Below are 18,617 nucleotides of genomic sequence, written 5' to 3'. Positions count from 1 at the left end.
TCAATCTCCCCCTTTTTAAAAAATTTATTTATTTTTGTATTTTTTTAATTAAGGGAAAAAATTTAAAAAATTAGCAGGACATATTACAGTAACTTTTTTGACTTTTGATTTGCTCACTGTTCAGAGTGATATTAGTCTAGTCTCTTATGTTTAATTTCAGCATACGTAAAGATATGGATAGCTACTTCGAAGAGAATGAGAGACATTATGGCAGTATTTGCTGACTTCCCCAATGTCAGGTCTTGAAGACTTAAAAATCCCTCATCATCCTGTTATGATTAGATTAGTTCTATAATGTTCAGTATGTATTCAGTGTGTGTAAAGATGGAGACAACTATTTGGAAGAAAACTAGAGACAATATTATAGACAGTGAAGATCTCCAGTGGACTTGCTTTGAAATCCATGTTTCTTGAAATTGTTTCCTTATGATCTGTTTTGTTCTGTTTAATCTTACTCTCTTTAAAATTAAAAAAAAGCAAAATTAGGAACATTATACCATAAACGTCAAATTAAGTTGTATAAAAGATTTAATGGCGAATTTACTGCACTGTTCTTTATTTTTTAAATTTTTTTATTTTAAAGGGAATGAATCAGAATAAAACAAACCAGTGTAAGAGATGTAGGACTTCAAAACATTACAAAATCAACAATAGTTACCGTAAAGCCTCTTGATGTTTTCAAAATAGCTGCAGATAATTCCAGACATAGTAAAAATCAAACAGAATAGAATAGAAACAATAAAAATAAAACAATGAATGCAATAAAGGACCTCAAATCAAGCCAATAGTAAATCTAAAACTGCTACCGTAATATTTCTTGCTACCTTTGAAATAGCTGTTCCTGCCATTAGATTCGCCATAATCAAACAAACAAAAAAAAAAACAAAAGAAAATAAAGCCCAACCCAACAAAACAATGGAAACAATATAGGACTTCAAAACAAGACCACAGGAAATCAACAATGACTGCAATCCTCAGAAGGAGATTCTCCCCTAGATGCCACACTGCATACCACTATCCTCTTAACCTGTGGCCCTAGACCGCCAATATTAGTGAAACACCACAGCACCACAGGCATCCAATTGCATTTCACCTCCATAGCTATCATCACGGCCTGCTTTCTCTGGATAAGCAGGTGCTTATGATGGGGGAAGGGCGGTGGGGCGGGGAGTTGGTACTTCTTGTTTGCCAGCCTGTGCCCTGGAAGCGGCTAGAGTCTGGCTGTTCCAGTCCAGTGGAGGCCCGTGCATAGTGCTGGTTCCCAGACTGGGCTTGCTTTGTGGAATGGCCTTCTCTCTATCCCCAGTCCCTGAATGGCGCTGACTCATGGGGAGAGGCTTGGGTCTGGCTGTTCTAGTGGCCCAGGCAGAGCACTGGTTCCCAGATGACCACACTGTTCTTACTCTTTTGGTTTACCAGCAGATTGGTGAAAATATCTTTGTAGACTAGTGACTGTGAATTGGTATGCAGAATAGCAAAGTATTACTTTCACTTCAAATAATTTATAATTTTGTTGCATATTTGTACTTTTCTCCACATAGAACTTACATTGAGATCTTTTAAAAGTTTAAGAAAATGTGGTATCTATACATAATGGAACACTAGTTGGCTATAAAGAAGGATAAATTCAAGATGCACCTGGAAAACATATTGAGTGAAATAAATCAGGCACACAAGTTTTAACACCACGCAGTCTCTCTCATTTGAGTAAGGCAAAGTACAAACAATGCGTGAAATATAGGATGGATAGAAAGAAGGGGACAGATCTCTTGCAGTTAGGAAGAGGTCTAGGAGACTGTGGGGGAGTTAGAGGGGGACAAGATGAGGAAGCAAGTGGGTTTAGGATTTGCTATTCACAAGCACCAAACACCCCTAATGAATGTAAGCATTGTTGGTCGCCAACGTGAGCTAAGAATAGTAATAGCAGAAAGAATGAAAATTGGGAAAGGAGTGTTGGAGATGGAGGGAGGGAGGTTGGTGGGAAGAGAAGGAGATGCAAAATAGAAATGAGCGGTGTTATGTACGTGACCACCTCCCTAAGATGGATGTAAGCTTCATGTGCCGCGAATATGTACTAATAAAATAAGAAGTTTTAAAAAGGGACTGTCAGACTTGAATCTAACAACCAATGTTAGATAACCGATGTTATTTCTTTCCTTAACTCCTATTGTCTTCCTTGGGTTATATTTTGTCATAAAAATATTTTGTCTTATTTCCTAAAATGATTTGAGGTGGCTTATAGCACATATTGTAGTGGAGATAAATACATTGAAAAGGAATCTGAAATAAGAGAAAAAAGCAAGAAAATTAAAAATAATGTTAGAATACAAAAGTACATGAGTCTTGTAGAGATTAGGCATCCCTAATCTGAAAATCTGAGAAAACTTGAGTGCTAACATTAGCTTCAAGTGGAGAATTCCAGACCTTTATCTCACGTGACAGGTCATAAGCAATATGCAGACATACTGACATATTGAGTAAAATTACCTTCAGGCTGTTTGTATAAGGTGCCAATGAAGCAGAAATAAATTTTATGTTTAAACTGGGGTCCCCCCTCAAGACATTATACATATGCAAAAAAATTTTTATATTCCCAAATTCAAAAACAAAACCCAAGCAACCAACCGAATAAACCCTAAAATCCAAAAACACTTGTTGTCCTACACAGGGATACTCAAATTGTACATATTGTACATATTTTCTAAGTAAGCCTCATATTTGAATTAGGATTGCTGAGAGTCAGAAGAAAAAGGGAAGCAGATTTATAAGTTATCTAGTGCAATATAACAATAATTTACCTCAAAATTTAACTGCTTTAACTCTGAGAATCAGGACTCTAGAAGTCTCTTAGGTAGAAGGCTCTGGTTCCATTTTTCATGAGGCTGAAGCTGCAGGAAGGCTTGGTGGGCAGACGGACCTGCTTCCACAATAATTCCTCATGCCGCTGTTAACCAAAGCCAGGGGCTGACTGTTGGCGCAAGTGTGTGCTGGTCACCATGCCTCTCCGCAAGGCTGCCTTGTGTCTTCACAGCATGGCAGCTGATTTTCTGATCTAGTCTTGGAAATGACATCCCAACACTTCCGTAAATCTTCCGTTGATCTCCTAGACCAAGGCTGGTGCATTATAGAAGGCAATTAAGAATATGACTCTCAGGAGCCTGAGCTAAATGAGACTATCTTGGCAAATGGTTACCCCAGTGACCAAATTATAAGATTCAGTTTTGGTAGCTTACAAAACACCTGAAACTGTGACACAGTAGTGTGCAACTGTAATTCCAGCACTCAGAGGTTGAGGCAGGAGAATCAAAAGTTCAAGTCCAGCAATTTAGTAAAAACTTGTCTTAAAAAATCAAAAGGGCTGATGATATAGCTCAGTGAAAAGGCCCTGACTTCAAAGTCCGGAACACCAAACAGAACAAATCAAAACAAAACAACAGCTAGGTGGGTGTGGGGACATATGTCCGTAATCCCTGCACTCAGGAGGCTGAGTCAGGATGACTGAAAGTTTGAGCCCCAGTCCGGGCAACTTAGTGACTGAGCAAGCTTCTGTCTGCAAAACAACAACAACAACATTAGAGAAAGATTGAGAATGCAGTTCGGTGCAAATTCCTGGCTTTAATCCCAGAATATATATATATATATATATATATATATATAAAATATCATTTTTAAATCACTTTACCCCCCTCTTTGGTTTCTCCCCCTCCCCATTCCCTTGAACTATCTCCAAAAAGTCTGCTTCCTGGTTTTCTACTTTTTATTTTGATATTTATTTATATCTTGAGTTTCTCACATAAGAGAAACCATGTGTTATTTAACTTTCTATGTCTAATTTTATTTAACAGTATGGTCTCAAGATCTGTTCATTTTCTTGCAAATTAAATGACTTCATTTTTTATGGCTCAGTAATGCATATATTATATGATATTTACATAACAAATTATACACATTTGTGTAATAGCACAGTTATTATGGATTACACTGGTATAAACATGGCTGTGACATGTATCATTATACCGTAGCATATTGTCTTTAGTCCTTTGGGAAACTCTTTGACTCAGGAGAGGTATAGTTGAGTCAAATGGAATTTCTATTTTTAGTGTTTTGGGGTCCCATAGCTGTTGTTCTAATTCCTACAAGTAATTTAGAAGGGTTCCTTTCCCCCCAGCCTGGCCAGAATTTGTTGTTTTTTGCATTCTTGATAGTAGCCATTCTAACTGGAATAAGATACAAATCTCAGAATTGTTTTGATTTGTATTTCCCTAATAGTTAAAGGCAGGGAACATTTTTCATGTACTTATTGGCCATAAATCCTCTGAGAAGTATCTATGTATTTGGTTCATTTGTCTATTTTTTGATTGGGTCATTTGTTTGGGGGATGTTAAATTTAAAAAAACTTTTATTGGTACATATTTTCAGAATATGATAATTACATTCATCAGGGGAAGTTGGTAGAGGTATGTAATGCATACTAATTCTTTTTTTAAATCTCTCCTTCCATTCTTCTTCTCGCCCTCCCTCCAAAAAGGTTTTTTTTTTTTTTTTGTGGTACTGGGGATTGAACTCATGACCTAATGCTTGCCATGCAGGCACTTATGCCGCTGAGCTAAATCCCCAGCCCTCTCCAAAAAGTTTTAATGTTTTGGGTCTTTGTATATTCTAGATATCAGTCTTCTATCAGAAGAGCGGCTGGGAGAAATTTTGTTCTCTTCAGTCTGAAGATTGTTTAATTTGCTATGCAAGAGCTCTTGAATTTATTGATTCTTGATACTATTTCTTGTGCAATTGGAGTTTGGGTCAGGAAATCCTTGCTTGTACCTGCTGCTTCAAACATTTGCCCTATGCTATCTTTCAGGTGTGTCTAAGTTTCTGTTTTTACACTGAATCTGTGAACCATTTTGATTTGACTTTAGTATGACGTGAAAGAGTCTAGGTCAGCGGTGGTGAACCATTGGCACGTGTACCACAGCCAGCTGTTTGTTATCATAGAAAGCTTTAAACTGTTTGTCATCACTGGTCTAGATTTATTCTTCAGACGTGGATAACCAGTTTTCCTAGCACCATTTGTTAAAACAGCTACCTTTTCTCCAGCATGTTTTTGAACCTTGTCAAAATTCAGTTGGATAAAGATGCTTGGGGTTGTTTCTGTGTCTATTTTGCTGATATATGTATCTATTTTTATGCCAGTATCACAGTATTTCTACTATTACTATAGCTTCATAGTGTAATTTGAAATCTGAAATTGTGATGCCTCCTGTTTTGTTCTTTTTGGTCAGGCTTATTTGACTATTCTGGATTGCTTCTGATTCCTTATAAATTTAAGGAATTTTTTTCTAGTTCTATAAAGAATGTTGGTATTTTAATAAGGATTGTATTAAACCTATATATGGTATGATATTATGGGCATTTTAATTATATTAAGTCTGCCTCTCTAAGAATAGAGATATCTTTCCATTTTCTAACACCTTCAATCTCTTTCTTCAGTGTTCTGTAGTTTTCAATATAGAGATCTTTCACCTTTTGTTTAGACTGAATCCTAGATATTTAATTTTTTTGAAGCTATTATGAATGAAATTGTTTTCCTTATTTCTTTCTTAGTGAGTTTATTATTGGTATATAGGAACATTGTTGATATTTGTATGTTGATTTTATATTCTGCTACTTACTGAATTTGTTTATCAGTTCTAAAGTTCTTCTGGTAGAGTTTTCTGAATCATCTACGTAAAGGATCATACCATCTTCCAGTAGAGATAATTTGATTCTTCACCTCCTATTCCTATCTCTTTTATTTCTCTCTCTTATCTGATTCCTCTGGTTAATGTTTTGAGTATTATACTGAAGAGGAGTGGTGAGGGTAAACACTCCTGTTTTGTTCCTGATTTTAGAGAGAATGCTTTCTGGTTTTGCCCATTCAGTTGATGTTTCCAGTGGGTTTTCATATATGTCTTTTATCAATTTAAGATACGATCCTTCTATACCAATGATCATCATGGTTTTATCATGAAGGGATGTTAGATTTTGTAGAAGGATTTTGTTGCATCTATTGAAATGATTATGTGGTTTTTATATTTGATTCTATTTTGTGGTGTATTACATTTATTGATTTACACGTGTTCTTTCGTTCTTACATCTCTGGGATGGAGCCAACTGAGTCATGATACCTGATCTTTTAAATGATTTATTGAATTGCATTTGTAAACATCTTATTGGGGATTCTGGCATCTGGCTTCTTCAAGGATCTTGTTCTATAATTTTCTTTGTGTTGAGTCTTTATTCGGTTATGATATCAGGAGTGCTGACTTCATGAAATCAATTTAAGGAATATTTTATTAGTTCTTTGCTGAAGTTCTGGTGAAATTCAACTGTAAATGTGTTGGATCCTCAGTTTTTTCTTTACTTAGATGGAAAAGTTCTTATTAATCTCATTGCATGTTATTAGTGTTTTCAGGGGTATCTTCTTGGTTCAGTTTTGGTAACTTGTGTGTGTCCATAAATTAATCAGTTTCTTCTAGATTCTCCAGTTTATTGGAATAGAAATTTTCAAAAATGGTTTCTTATAATCCACTGGATTGCAGTGGTATCTGTTATAATTTCAGCTTTTTGACTACTGCTTATATGATGTGGGTCTTCTCTCTCAGTAAGCTTGACCAATTCTTTGTTTAATCTATTTTTTGCATGTTTTTGGTCTCACTTTCATTGATTTCTATTCCAATCATTATCATTTCTTTCATTCTGTTAATTTTGGGTTTGTATTGTTCTTGCCTTCCTAGGACAGTGAAATGCATCATTGAGTTATTTGTTTGGGACTGCTCTGTTTCTGTATTAGAGGTACAGTTACTTCCTGAAATTGCATGAAAGGAGCATTGTATGAAGTTGTGTGCAATGCTCTCAACTATGTATCTAGAACCACTCTAGTAGTATATGAATTTTTGTTATCTTTTTGTGTAAATTGATGACATGAAAATGAAATATAACTTAGCAAAAGCAATGGTAAGAATCTACACATTTGGTTAAAATTCAAAGTGTTGAATTTTGCAAAGTTAATCTTTTCTGAAATAGGACTGATGGATGCTTCTCAAACTGGATAATTTTATCTCTTGGATTATACATAGTGGTGTGGGGAATTCTTAAAACATAAGAATTTATAAGATCCATCTTTCTGAGTCATTAAATCTATATAAAGATTTGAAGATTATTAGTATCTTTCTGAAAACATTTGTCACGTAAATCCATTAGAAAAATCAACAGTTATCTTTTCTCATGTATATTGACTTTATTAGTGTTTTTGAGACAGGGTCTTGCTATGCAATTCAGGCTGGCCTTGAGCTCACTAAAGTTGGTCTTGAACTCTAAACAGTCCTGCTGCCTCAGCCTCCTGAGTGCTGGAATTACAAGTGTGCAACACCATGCCCGGCTTTGACTTTATGTTTTATCTTTATTCAATTTTTGTATGCTTTTATATTGTTATACACCTAGAATTACTAAGCAATTTGGGCTTTTATATCACTGAGACAATCTGATATTTTTTATTTTGCCTCCTTCACTGTTGGGCATCGTGATGACATGAGCCCAGATTCTATAAATGAAACTTCTGCCTTTATTCTCCTGCAAGCCTTAAATAATGCTGAACGCTACACCGTGTAGTCTCTCAGTGATGTACGGAGGCTCACCCAGATATTATTTTGAAGAATAAGGCTGCCTTGCTTATCAAACCTCTGTGTAGTTCTTTTGTATATTTATGTGTTTATGACTTTGATTACAGAAAACAAATCTCCCTCACAAATCAGGTCAACTTCCTAAAATTATTTCTCACAATCAAATATTTTGTTTACAAATACAAAATTCTTCCTAGTTTTACTTTTAATGGCAGTGAGTTTTAGTAACACAAACATACTTGAAATGGTCTTAGAAATTATAGTACTACTTCCGTTTGCCTTCTTAAAATTTAATATTATACAATTAAAATTATATCTCCAATTAGAAGCATCTACTGGTGGTGGATACATGAGTTTAAAACTTATAAGCATGTAAAACAAAGAAGATAATTAAAATTATTAAAGTTAGTGAGCAAGAGGAATTGTCTCTGTAGACTCTGTTGAGCTAGGCAGGAAAAACATCATCACACCAATTACAGTGGAGCCAACGGCAGAAGTAGGGGTTAATTAGATAATGAATAGATTCAGATTCCCCATTATGTGTGGTAGCAAATTAACCTCAAAATCTTAGTGATTTAACGGTACCATTGCTTATTTCTCATTTGACCGGCTGATTGTGGGTTCACTCACTCTCTTTCAGAAAGGAACTCAGAGATCCAGGTTGCTTCCATATTGCGGCTTATCTTTAGACAGCTTCCAATTTCAAAGAAGTAGAGAGTAGAAAAGTGGTAACCAGGAGTTAAGAAGGGAAGGAGGAAGGGTTATAGAGGGAGGTTGGGTAACAGGTACCAAAACAGATTTCCCTAAGAGCATTCTACAGCACAGGCAAGCGACTTACAACAGTTTACCACGTGTTTTGCAAAAAGTCCAAAGGAAAGTGTTTGAATTTCCTGACATAAAGATGTGGTAAATATTCAGAGACAGAAATGCTAGTTATCCTGATTTGACCGTTACACACTGCATACATATGTATAGAGTTAACACTTTTTACCCGATTGAGCCTCATAAAGTACGAACAAAAAATATTTCAACAATATTTTAGTGAACAGAGTAGCAAATGAGAAAACTTAATTATGAGGCCTAATCAGTCATGTATAAAATTGGGGGGAGTGCTTATCTCCTGAATTTATTAGCTAACGCTGAATCATTTATTGAGAACACCTCATCTCAAAAAATTTCGCCTTTTTACTTAAGTTGTTTAATAGGATGGTAAAAATGACAACTTGTGAGTGTTTTTGACTAAAAAAAAAAACAAAAAACAAAAAACAAAAACGTGACTTCAACGAAAACTTTAGAGGGCGGAATGAAAAAGTTGATTTTGAAGATTAATGGACCGACCCCCGACAGTGGTGGCAGCCCCCCAGCCTCGCGCAGGTGCAGAACTCAGTGACTGAGTGAGACATCAGGCCTCCCTGGAAACACTGAGCAGAGGTTGAAGAACCTCAGAAATACACCCAAAGAATATGACTGCACAGATACCAGAATCTGATCAGATAAAATAGTTCAGGGAATTCCTGGGAATCTCCAATAAATTTGCAGAAACCTGCTTTTCGGGCTGTGTTAAAGACCTTGCCACAAGAGAAACAAGACCTGAAGAGATCACCTGGTTAGAACGTTGCTTACAGAAATATTTTAAAAAGACACATAGAATATCCTTGAGATGTCAGCACAACCGCATTCAGCAGAAGGAAGCCGTGGCAGCTAAAGCGGGACTTCTTGACCAGCGTGGTACAGCAGCCCCTGCAGACCGCGGCTGCCTTAGCTGTAGCGCGAGGAAAGAGGACCCATCTGTGGAATCTCTGGAAGCGGTGGGCACCGTGTTAAAACATCTGTCATAACTATTTGGCAAATGTAAACCACCAGAAAAACAAAACAAAACAAACAAACAAACAAACAAACAAACAAAAAACCCCTGCTACTTACCAGGAATAATCAAAATAAAAGGTTTTAAGATTCAGTAGTTTGGTTACTTCATTAGAAAGATAAGCCACTGTTTCTTCAGTGGTGACTGTTAATTTTAAAGCAAAATATGTGTTCAATCATGTTAGAGAAAAAATTTATTATTGACGAGAAATAAATGGAAATATCACTAAAAAAAGACTAATGGACCATTTGAGATGTTTTTATTTACATGTTATGTAAATTACAGCTTTAGTGGTAAAATCTCACTTTCTTCAGTGAAAATGTTTTTTGACAAGCAATCCTGAGATTATAAAACATACTGATCTTAGATTAGGGAGCCTCTCAATCTTCCTTATACCCTTAGCAACTTGTTCTGCTGTGTTTGACAGTAGGCTGAAATTTTTGCTTACACCCGATTGGCCTTGTAGCTTCATTCTAAGTATCTTACCTTGATTATTTCCCTTGTAACTTACAATGCAGTGAAAACAAGCCACAAACAAACAAACAAAAAAAAATAAACACACATTTGCTTGTCATCTTTATCCAGCTATTTATGAGGTCTTGGGATTTCAAAAATATTTTTAACCCAAGACAGAAGACAAAATTGATATGAAATTGATAAGCACACAAACAAAGTGGTAGAGATAATAATATACAGATGCATAATTGATAGGCATTTTCCTAAAATAATGCAGTGAGTATAGGGTTAAGGGTTGGGATGGAGTATGGTTTAACTTTTTTCATCATACGAGTACGCAAAATTGAGTTCACATGGATGATATCAAGATAAAGACCCAAGTGGAAGCTAACTAATCTGGAGAAGGAAGATATAATAAAAACAAAAATTAACTCCAGTAGTGCTTAGAATTGGGAAAGAAGATAATTCAAGTTGAGGTTGTCTAGGAAACGAACAGGAGTTTTTAGGAAAGTAGGTAATTATTTTGATGACTTTTAGATCATAAAATTTTAACTGGGTAGCTCAACAATTCACAATATAGAAAAGGAAAGTGCATGCTATTAATAAATTAAATTATTAATTTTTCTTCTCATATAATAAATCTGCCCATAGGCGAGAGAGTATAGAATTCTATCAGCAGTATACAATTATTGTAAATGCTTGAGTGTACTCTAAGACTGACAATTTTTCTATATGCCAGTGGTATATTACCTAAAGGGAAATAGATTTCATTCACTAAAGCAAAAAGATATATCTTTTCTATTTTAATTATAGTAATAATATATCAAATATCCAATATTATATACCTGTGATGAAAAATTTGATCATTGTAAAGTGACAGAAAGAATGTTGTAACATTTTAACATCTCACCAAATCAATTTAAAGTTTTGATGCAATTCAAATTAAAATCCCAATGAAATTTTTCATGTAGAATTTGACAATGTGATTTTAAAGTTAATGAGAATGTATGAACAGAAAATAATAGGCAGAGAAGCCAAAAGAAAACACAACCAATAAGGAGATAGCAACTAGTATTTTTAGTTTTTAGCAAAGAAATCTATATGTATAGTTTGTCAAAAAAGAAGGTTCATGTGAGTTACTTATGCATAACAAATCATACCAAATTTAGCAGCTTAAAAGAACACTGATGATCTCACATGGTCTCTGTGGTTAGGAATCCGGGAGTGGTTTAATTGGGTGATTCTGATTTAGGGGCTTCCTTGGATAAACAGCCCTGATGTTTAGAGAGGCAATCATTACCTGCAAGGTTGACTGAGGCTGGGGGATCCACTTCTATTTCTCTCACATGGAAATTGGCAGGAGGCTGCATTTCTTTGCTAAGTGAATCCTTTCATAGGGTAGTTGGAGTTGAGAAAGTTATCAAAAGGAGCAAGCTGTTAGTCTTTATATGTAGCTTCTTCAATATATTCATTCTTATCTTCTAGGAGCCAATGTTCCCAGATATGAGTAACTAAGTTTTGTTTCACATAGGTACACGAAAGTCAGCCTTGTCTCAGAACCCTTTAGTGTCAACTTGGAAAGCAGGTTTGGCCCCAGAGTTGTTTAACAGGGATTAATTTATGTTGGCTCAAGTCTCAGATCTGTGAAGCGACATACAGAGTCTTTGGAACAAGTAAACTTAGGATGGACTGGTACTGTGTCTTTGGAATTGGGATGGACTTCAAAAACAGATGATACATACACCAAGACCCAAAGAAGAGTAAGTATTTTTAAGAGGAATATATTGAGGGTAACCAAAAAACAGAGATGATGATGATGAGGTGCTGGGGTCTAAATTTAGGGTTCATGTGTGCTAACTATTCACTTGACCACTGAGCTACACTCCAAGCCCCAGGAGAAAATTATTTTTAACACTGACAACAGGTTGACAATGTTGAGTGCTTATGTGACCAATGAGATTACACTTAGGAACTAAAGGACAATCAGACAATTCTTAAAACGTAACTATAAAAATTCAATCATTAAAGAAATAAAATGACACTCTACCATTTTATTTCCTAATTGTAAAGAAAAACACATTTTTAATAAGCAATGATTAGTATGAATGAGACAATCACATTCAGTCAGTGACTGGTGCAAATTCTAAGTTAGTCCTTGTTTTGGAAAGACAGTGTAGCAAGATGTATTAATAGCCTTAAGAGTGCGCTTTCCTTTTGATTTAGGAATTTTATATTCTAATAATTTAATCTAAGAAAGGTAATAAATTCAGATTAAGAGATATGAAAAGAGTTGAGAAATAGTGGAGTACTAGTTAGTGAAAAGTTGGACAGAATCTTGGTTAATCTTGACTATCAGTGTGATTGTTTTGAGACACACTAAGGAGATTAGTAAAGCACATTTCTGGGTGTTCATTACCTTGGAGGTGATGCCTGGTCCTTGGCCCCTTCCTCTCTGGATCTTTGTCTTTCTGCTTCCTGGCTACCATGAAGAGAGAAACTTTCTTCTTCCTTTCCTTTTCTGCCTGAGAGCCAGCTCACCATGGACTCATAAATAAATCTCACCCTCTTTTTATTTTTTCATTTTTTCTTTACTTTTTTTCTTTAACTTGTATATATCAGGTATTTTGTTGCAATAAGGGAAAGTGACTAATTCAATCTCAGTACCCCCAAATAAGTGAATGTTCAAATTATCCTGTATACATTATTAGATGGGCTAGTATGGTGATGGGAAGGTACTTAGGATTATTGAAAATGCTTATATGATAAATGAAAAAATGATGCAAATGTAGGAAAATCTAGTTGCACTAAAAATGCATTTTATATTAGTGTGGGAAAAAGCCTAATTAAAAACAGTACAATTTAAAATATACCATGTGATTATGAAAAGTCAGTTTCTGCTTTAGCTATTTCTGCATTTTCTTCTTTTACATATATTACTTTTTTCTTCTGTTTTAAATTATTTATGCAAAATACATCATAGAGACTTTGTTTTATATTGTTATAGCAAAATACCCAAGACTAGGTATTTTATAAAGGAAAAAGATTTGTCTAGCTCACAGTTCTAGGGGCTAGAAGTTCAAGATTGGGTGTCTTCATTTGGCAAGCAAGAGTCATGTGTTGTGTGGTGGAATGTGGTGGAAAATCTAGAAGGAAAGAGGGTGCATACATAGCAACTAAAACACAAAGGATGACCTCATTTGATAACATTGTACCCTAGCAATACCTGATCCAGTCCTGTGACAATTGCATTAATCTCTCTGGATAATCAAAGGCCCACCTTCCATCATGGTGACAGTGGCCATGGAATTTCAACAAGAGCTTTGGAGGAGATAAAATATATTGAAGTCATAGTGCAGAGACAACAAATACGTAAAACAGACATACAGCTTAATGGACTATTGTGGGTTACATTTCTTCACTATCACTGTGTCAAGAAACAAAACTTTCCTAACCATTCCAGATGCCTTCCGTGTTCCTTCTCCCAATCACAACTTCTCTATATCTGCTGAGAATCACTGCCCTGACTTTTATGATAATCAATTCTTAGTTTTCACCATGATGTATCAACCAACAATGCATTTTAAAATGTTATAATTTAATTTTGCCACTGCTTTAAGATACTCTAAGACTTTTTAAAAAATTACACACATTTCTCTTTTGTTTCTTGTATGCCCTTTTCTGTGAAATTTAATTGTTGAGGAAATCAGGATGTTTTTATATAAATCCTAATTTTGTTGAGGGTAGGCCACAGTATGGCACTGTTGTAGCTTCTAAATTTTTGCATAGCCACAGTTGAATCTAAAGAAGCTGATGGATGGGTGGTTTAGGATTCTTTTTTTTACCTTTCCCTGTTTTTCTGATCTCAACTGGCTTTCACAATGCTGGTGACTTACCATCTGAGATATCCTTGCTCTTCCTCCTCTGTATTCTCCATCTTTTCTTTCCTATTTTTCTCTATCATTTTTCTTTTTCAGTTTTGGAAAGGAACTCAGGTTAGTTAGTTCTGAGGGTTAATGAGTGCCTTTAGAACTCAGTATGTACCCATTGCAGAAATCTTGTCTTGCAATGCAGAAAGTTCCTCTGTTTCATCTACTGTTCTCATATTGGGTTTTTGAGGTTTCCAGTGATTCCCACCAGTCACTCTGTCATTCTGGGTCGGTTGCCCTGTTGTTTCTGTCTGCTTTCTCTGGCTTATGCCATTCTGGTCTTATAGCTATGGGTGATTTGTCTCCATCCCCACTTATATTTTGAGGTTGTGAGATATTTTATTATAGTAGTTGGTTATATACTGTAATTTTGTTCTCTACTGGGTCCATTTTTTTAAATTAGAGGAATTAACAGAAGTTTAAAAGTCATGTCATTGCTATTTTTTCATTATTCTTCCATATTTTATTTTTGGGTTAAAAATGTTAAATGTTACTAAAATGTTTGACAGGTTATTTTTCTTCTTTTGAAATCTTTATTGTATTGTGTTGCTCTTACTGTAACGGGAGGTTAAAAGCAGAGACAAAGAATTTTGGAGTCTTTCTGCTGTGATTTAAGGAAATATGTAGATTTCAAAGACATTACATGCCTTGTCATGAGTCTGAAAGTAAAGGCACATGGATTCTCAGGAGATGATGCGAATTCCTGTACAAGAGTGTGGCCTAGTAAATCACATAAGTCTTTGAAGACTGGTGAGTGTTTCTCTTCTGATTGTGGGTATAATGTGACAATTCTTGACTTGAAATCCGTAGAGTCTCAAACCATGATATTAAAAGTATGCTAGAACTATCTTCTTGATATTCATCTGCATAAAAAAATGTAGATTATTTTCTTAGTGTGAGATTAGCATAATGAAAAAATAATTATCCTTGTTTTTTTAATATGAGAATTTCCCATACCATAGTTTCACTAAAAAGAAAACTTTCCTGTGCAGTACTTTTTAGGACCTGTCACTCCTATTATAGAATAATGGAAACAAATTGTTCATTTATGCATTTATTCAAATAACCATGGTCATACAATATACCAGATATGCCATAATAAATTCCAAGTGTGCAAAAAATTTCTCTTAAAAAATAGCTGAAATTAAGTCTCAAATGATGAGACTATGCTTCCTGAGAACTTAATTTAGCCAATTTCATACACCCACACATTTCTGTTACCCACAAATCTCTTCTGTCCCCAAATCATTTCTGGTTCAACTGAAATCATTTTAGAACTATTGGCCTCCCCATCTTTCTGAGATAGCCTTGGGGTTTGGTGGAGGGGGCATGTAGGGTGAGTGGGGAGTCAGGTAGCAAGGGGAAGTGTCTGGTTGTCAGATGCAAATGTCCCTTGACTTTGATCTCAGAAATTGGTGACTTTTTCTTTGCTTTGGATCATTAATCTGTACATTTAAGCCTGTCCTTCCTCCTGGCCTGTAGGCTCTTCAGCTCTCTACGGTCCTCTCAAAGCTTCTTCAAAAGGTTTAAAGGACCATAAATACAGCACTTAAAAAGAACAAGTTTGGAGGCATTCCTTTAGTTCTTCTTGCCCATTCTATGCTAGTATGTTGCTTTTTGTCTTATTGACAGGAAACCCCCTTTTTAAATCTTGAGACTATAGCACAGATACTCTCTGCCTTTAAATCTTCAAAATATACCCAGGAGTTCCATTATTTCTATCTTTCCATCTTTTCTCAAACCCATCCCAGGAATTGTGTGTGTGGTGGGTGGAACAAGGCCTTCCTTGGGGGTTTACATTTACCTCTAGATTGAGAATACTCATTGCCCCATATTTGTGACTGTATTATTATTTATAATTAACCACACAACCTCACTTTCTCCCAGGCAAGATTATAATCCATGCTCATTGCCGTGTTGTTTGCCTGTGAGCAGACTTCACTGACTTGAGGTTTAGCCATACAAAAGACTGTGGCCAGTGGAAGTTGAATGGATGTATCATGACACATTAGAGAAGTAGCTTTAAGGTTCTTCACTGATGTCTCCAGCTCTTTCGATCTTCTCATCGAATATGAGAGTTGTCAAAAATCTCAAATACCTTTTCAGCCAGGGTCCTGGAATGAGAAGACCCATGGAGCAGACCTCAGCTTACCTGTAGCATGCAATACAGTCAAAAAATAAATTTCCATGGCCCCATGCTATTGAAATTTATTTTTGTTTTTCAGCAAATGTGATGGATATATTGTTTGTGGCCTATTTCTTTTTCTTTCAATTGTTCAGGAGCTGGAACTTTTGAACTCCAGCTACTCCACATCAAAAGCTCTGATTTAAGACACTATTATCACTGCCATGAATTTAAAATGTGTATTAAATAAACATCTGGGAGTTGTCCCCTTCTTTCTTGAGGCAGGTGAGGAAATACCTTAGCTGTATGAGAAGAATTTAAAACCAGGGCAGAGAACATGGGATTGTATGTGTATAAGCAGGGCTAGCGGGTAGGGTCGTTCAGCTAATTTCTCATATTTTTATCCTGATTTATAAAACTGCATAAAACCATGAAATAGAAAATGTGAAAATTCCAAGACATGAAGTCTTCCCGTGCTCAGGGAGTTTCTAGGACAGATTAAGTAGCTCTTTAAGTAATTATGTAAGACAACAAACTGCATGTTATCAAGGTGTACAGAGAAGCTCCTGAAAGAAGATGCTTTGAAGGATAGGCCTGACATGGACACACATAGCGTAGCATTTTATACTCAAGAAGCATACTGAGTAAAATCAGAGGTGATAAGCTAAGTGGCATTGGTAAAAAGGAAGAGACAGTAGGAGGCTGAATTAGAAACAAACAAAAAAAGATAAGCCAGGGCTCAATCATAATCTGACTGATCTACAAAAGGTTAAAAGGCCACATAAGGAAAAGGGTTGGACTTTATCCTTAGCTGGCACAAGCCTTGCTGGGCCTGGGGAGGAGTGTCAAGAAGCCAATTTGCCCTTCCCATGAACCCAGACAGGTGGGCTGGGAGACAAGGGTGCCGCCCACCAAGCAACTGGCTGACTTCTAGGACAGACTGAGTTGGTAGTAACTGAGGTACCAAAACAACTTAATGCTTGTATTGTTTGACTGACTTTGCAGGCCTAAGGCTGGTAGACTGAGCATCTGAGAGGTTAACAATAAGCAATATAGCAAACATAGGGGATTTTGTCTGTTTTGTTTTTGAAATCCAATACTGTTCTATCATTTTGTTTTATCCAATGTTCTGTTTTGATTGGTTTTATTCTGTCCTATTTTGTTCGATCTTATGATGTCTGGGCAGTAATTTTGAAGACAGCAAGAGGCATGATAGCCATTGTTGATTTCCTATTATCCTGTTTTGAAATCCTGTATTATATCCATTTTGTTTTGAATAGCTTTATTCTGTTCTGACTAATGGTATGGACAGTTATTTTGAAGAAAACAAGAGACATTATGGTGGACATTGTTGATTTTCTATGATCTTTGTTTTCAAGTCCTGTATTGCTTTCATTGTTCTGTGCTGATTGGCTTTATTCTGTTTTGTTTTGATTCTCTTTAAAATAAAAAGGAAAGAAAAAGGGCTGGACAGTGGGTTTTGGCCACAATTATTACTTTAAATGCAATGTCGCCATTTAAAATTGTCACAAACTATATGTACATAGTGTTGGAAAACAATTTAGATGATTGGGTTATTTTCACCATGGGGAAAAAGAAGGCTGGTGTGCATAGCTGTGTGTACGTTCACTACACAATCATCATACTTGGGAAGTCACCGCTGATTTGTTGTTGTTGATATTAGGTGATGGGTAATTCAGAAAAGAAACTGTCTTAATTTCCAGCAGTTTACCCGCTATCTTACTACATTTACATTTCTTTGACGTTTTAATAACTGAAAAACAACCGCACTACTACATGGATGTACTTGATGATACAGAACTGTACTCTTAACTTGGTTAAAATGGTAAATTTATGCAATATTTAGTTTATGACAGAGAAAAATAAGTTGCAAATCTTCCTAAGTTGAAAGTAGTACAAATGAGTAGAATTTTAGGGCTGGAACCCCAAGCTCATCTCTCAGTGTCTACCCTGACGTTGTCCAGTTGGCTCTAGCAGGATGTACTTTCCTCCCACGAGCTCCCTTCCAGGTCTTCCGGTCTTGCAGCGAGGGTCCCAAGGGCCGGGGCAGCGTGTCCCTCCTCTCCTGCTCTCTGCGGTGCGCACTTGCTTCTCCTTCCAACCTGGGCGGAAGTGGGGAGAGGTGCGGCCAGAAGGTTCTGTCGCAGAGTCTTGTACGTTCTAGCAGGTCCACCCTGTCGCTTTAGCTAGCAACAAGGAACTCGGCTAAAGAAAAAAAAAAGTTTGGTTCTCAGAACGGGAGGCGAAAGTTGCAGCCTCCTCCCAGGCTCCCGCTGCGGATCAAGTTTCCAGGGTGCGCGACGAGCTGCGCGCGGACGGCGGAGGGGCGGGCGGCCCGGGCTCGCGCCTTTGTCCTCCCTCCGGCTCACTCGCGCCCGGCGCCGGCGGCCTCCGCACCTGCCCGGCGGGACGCAGCAATCCGGGCCGTCGGCGCGCCGGCCCCTCCGCGCGGCACATGCGCAGTGGCGACGCCGCCCGGCGCCTCCAGTCTCCTCCTCCGCCGCCTCCCGGTTCCGCAGTCACTTCCTGCAGCTGTTTCCCTGTGGGTCGGCTTGGACTGACTTTTGACA

At 36.7% G+C, this 18,617-nt stretch overlaps 1 pseudogene; it reads left to right on the top strand.

The window, feature by feature from the left end:
* Positions 1 to 9,118: 9,118 nt before the first annotated feature.
* On the top strand, positions 9,119 to 9,493 carry LOC134471089 (mitochondrial import inner membrane translocase subunit Tim9-like; annotated as a pseudogene).
* Positions 9,494 to 18,617: the final 9,124 nt, after the last annotated feature.

This window comes from Cavia porcellus, unplaced genomic scaffold (assembly GCF_034190915.1).
Source record: "Cavia porcellus strain 051 isolate PalLab524CR breed Dunkin Hartley unplaced genomic scaffold, mCavPor4.1 scaffold_17, whole genome shotgun sequence".
Classification (NCBI taxonomy): domain Eukaryota; kingdom Metazoa; phylum Chordata; class Mammalia; order Rodentia; family Caviidae; genus Cavia; species Cavia porcellus.
This window is presented reverse-complemented; position numbering and strand designations above follow the sequence as displayed.